The sequence below is a fragment of the Garra rufa genome, chromosome 1 (genome assembly GCF_049309525.1).
Source record: "Garra rufa chromosome 1, GarRuf1.0, whole genome shotgun sequence".
NCBI classification, from domain to species: domain Eukaryota; kingdom Metazoa; phylum Chordata; class Actinopteri; order Cypriniformes; family Cyprinidae; genus Garra; species Garra rufa.
The window spans coordinates 106,472,497-106,476,480 of record NC_133361.1 but is presented as its reverse complement, the minus strand read 5'-3'; the positions used below and the strand labels follow the sequence as shown (position 1 = coordinate 106,476,480).

General features: G+C 36.6%; 1 long non-coding RNA gene across 1 annotated transcript; it reads right to left on the bottom strand.

Moving 5' to 3' along the window:
* Positions 1 to 71: 71 nt before the first annotated feature.
* On the bottom strand, positions 72 to 3,235 carry LOC141341323 (uncharacterized). Its single transcript, XR_012356648.1, has 3 exons — positions 2,472 to 3,235; positions 2,203 to 2,392; positions 72 to 964 (listed from the first exon to the last, which is right to left on the bottom strand). It is a non-coding gene; the product is annotated as an uncharacterized lncRNA (long non-coding RNA).
* Positions 3,236 to 3,984: the final 749 nt, after the last annotated feature.

The window sequence follows — 3,984 nt, the reverse complement described above, 5'->3', positions numbered from 1 at the left end:
TCACTTGGCCCAAATACAGCAGTGAATTACGGTACATGACTGGACCAGGTCTGGATTCCAGACAAGGGCCACACATGGGCCATAACTGGCCCAAGTCTCAGCCAAGTAAATTAACTATAACTGGCCCTGAATTGGGCCAGATCAAAATGTAACATTTGAACCAAAACACAGCCTTAAGTAAACCATATCAACACCAGTGTTTAACCAGAATGCCCAAAACTGAGCCACACCTAAGCCTGATCTACAGGTGAACTAAACCTGGCAGCCAAAATATGGGCCATAAAAAGGCCATGAGAGATCAATATCTCTGCCACCTGTGTGACCATAGCTGGCTCTATTCTGGTCCTATATGCTGGACCAGATGGGTTCCACATGTCAGCCATAACCTCCTAGATAAATAATCACAACAAAGACAGTATTCTTAACAAATGTTTAATCATGTTAACATCAAAGCATTGACACCTGACATTTTAAAGTTGTTCAAATGAAGTAAGTAGAAGTTCTGTGCCATGTTTTAGTTCATGAAGTTATATTTTAAATGTAACACTTGATCATCCATGTTTCTGATCATGAAGTTTCATGCTTTGTCTAAAGCTTGACTGTCCATGTTTCTGATTAGGAACAAAATTTACTTGACATACACTTGAACATCCATGTTTCTACTCATCGAGTTTCACTTCACATAACACTTGAGCGTCCAGGTTTATGGTCAGGAAGTAGCACTCTTCAAATGACTCTGAAACATTCATGATTCTGTTAATGAACAAGTTGCACTCTGAACAGAGCCTTGGAACATCCATTCCTAAAGTCTGTTAACTAGTCGTACTCTCCTCACACACTCTATTCTTCATCCTCTCTTTTCGGCCACCATCTCTGTCTGGGGCGAGATATAGCCATCTTTTAATGATGGCATGAATTAATTTTTCTTTGGCCTCAGATGTCAGACAGTTGCACCTCACAGCCGCTGAAAAACACAAGCACACATGGTGTATAATTAGCTTTTGCATCAGGTAACAGGTAACATGGCTATTGGATAAAATACAATATTACCACAAAAACTGAACCAATGACCTTTAGACAAACATTCTGTATTGTCTTTTACCATCTACCCATCTTCCAGTTAATTATCGTTTCTTACTTCCCCCAGCCCTTCATTGTTTAGATTGTCTGAAATAGCCCAAATTCTGACTGTCTACTATGGGTAAAAGATAATTTTACACATCTCAGGAACACACTACCACTTAGCTTAAAATGACTGTGTGAAATATGTATAGATTAATTCTACTTGGGATTTTGTTTATTTTTACTTCTTTTAAATTCAGTGTATGTTTTTGTTATGCAACCTTGAGCTTGTGTTGAGGTACTATATACATAAAACGTTCTCTCTCTCCTTCATTTTCTAAATCTCTTATAGAGTGCATTCATGCTTTAAGCATTTAAATAAAGAGAGATATAAAAAATTGTGATGACAATCTCCACAACAAAAAACATTTTTGAAAACTGGACAAAAAGACAAAAGGTACAAGACTGTGTACTTAAAGGCTTTAGAAATAACTGCAGTCCCATGAAGCACTATATAATCAAATTAAAAACAGCAGTGATAGTGTACTTTTTCCACAAAGAATTGAGGAAAAAAGTGGAATATACATAAAAGTGGAAAAGACGCAACACTTATTTGTACATTACTTGTCACATCCTGATGTCACATGTCTTTACAGAATTTTTATGTGTGTGTGTGTGTGTGGTGTGTGTGTGTGTGTGTGTGTGTGTGTGTGTGTACCTGGTATTCATCACGTTGTGGGGACCAAATGTCCCCACAAGGATAGGAATACCAGTAGATTTTGACCTTGTGGGGACATTTCTCAGGTCCCCATGAGGAAACAGGCTTATAAATCATGCACAATGAGTTTTTTTGATGAAGTAAAAGTATGCACAATCTCCTGTGAGGGCTAGGTTTAGGTGTAGGGTAGGTGTAGGGCGATAGAAAATACGGTTTGTACATTATAAAAACCATTACGCCTATGGAATGTCCCCATAAAACATGTAAACCCAACATGTGTGTGTGTGTGTGTGTGTGTGTGTGAGCATGCACAGATTGCAAAAATCACTGGCAATGTGAATTAATCAAAATCAGATGATCCTGAGGCTAATCCCATGACACACTATCAGTGCATTCTGAAAAGGGCTAGACAATATACTCACAACTTTGGTAACTGGATGTTTGCTGGATGTCCCAGGTGTAGTGTGGCTCATGGAGCCTTGAAGGTTCAGAGTGCCCTGGATATCCCTACGTTTGTGGGGTGGTCTTCTGACCTCGACGTTGGCATGCCTTAAAAGGGCCTCAGTGCTTGATTTACAGCTCTCAGAGAGAACATGATGCCAGGCATACCTCCTGCAACATACAAAATATCTTAGTCCTTTAACAGCTGTAATAAAATGCACTGTAATTAAAAAAAGCTGACACTTCTTACTTGTTTTTGACTTGGTTCCTTAAATGCCTTCCATCTCATCATTAGGGATGTCAGGAACACTGTGGAAGAGCTTAGGGTCTAATTTGGCTTTCCAGGGTCTAATTTGTTGTGCTGTCTAGGAATATTTGAAGCATCAGGTATGGAATACATTCTGCTTAAAAGTACAAAATCTCTTGGTCATTTATCTGCTGTGATAAAATACATTATTATTTTAAAAAGCAGAAGCTTTTTACCCTTCTCTTAAATTTTGGTTAATGTAGGCGTTCTTCTGTCTCATTATTATCAGCATCATCATCATCTTCTCCGGGGAAAAGAATGTTCTTAGGTCTAACACATTTACCAATTCCAAGATATACTTTTATTTGTAAATGTGGTGCGAAACATTAATATAAACAAACAATCTAACCAAACCCCTACTTTCTTTTTCTTTGAAATTGGTGAGTTCCTTCCATCGGTCTGATCAATGTCTGTGTGATCAACAGCTAGAGGTAGTTTACGTCTAGCTTTCTTGTAGTCATCTGGAAAAGTAGCATAACAAAAAGAAGAAATTTAAAAAGTAAAACAGTGATTTTAAATATTACTATTAATTCTGGCCCTATGGGGCTATGAAGCAGACAAAATATCTATAACTATTCTTTTTAGAACATTTCATATATGCTGGATAAAATGTTAGTCATGTTGTAATTTAAAATGTGCACATTATTGATTATGTTTAAACATACAACAAATCAAATTACTTTTTGTTTGCATATTTTAAACATAAAACTTGAAATGATTTGGGTGTCATTCCAGGCACTTTTGAACATCAATGACAACTGGTTATTGTAATCATTTTGGTCACTATAAAGGTGATACCAATTTTTGCACAACATTTAATCTCTTGTAACATTTGGAGTGTATTGACAATGATTATTGATGCCCATTTATAAATAGTTTAGTTTAATTTAAATAAATTACATTCAAGGTGAAGTAGAATAAAGAAACATGTATACCCCTTTCCAAGCATTTACTCAATTTCAACATGACATACACCACTAATGAAATTCCAAAACATTGGTACAACAAAAATGCATAATTTTATCTGTAATTTAATATATAACGTTACATTGGCTCCAACAACAAATACCATTACAATTAATTATAACCCTAATCATCTGTCAAAGACGATTAAATTTAAGTGACATAAGAAAAATACTGACTTTTTCAGGAGTAAAATTAGTGACTTGGGTAAAGTTGGTTTTATATTCGGACATTCGGACTTCCGCGTTCAATAACTCTGTTAATCTGCATCAAAAAAAGGCTATTTTTGGTCAAACATCATTACCCACTATTATGAGCACAAACTACAACGCATTTTTCTGCAGAAGTCGGCGTTTTAAAGAAGCTGATAAACACGCTTACCTCTATGGAGTGTCGTGACGTCATCGCTCATCTGAGGGACCGTCTTCAAATTACGTTTCCATTACGGCAGCCTGCTAACAATTCACTGTCCATGGTACTAAAGTCATCAGAG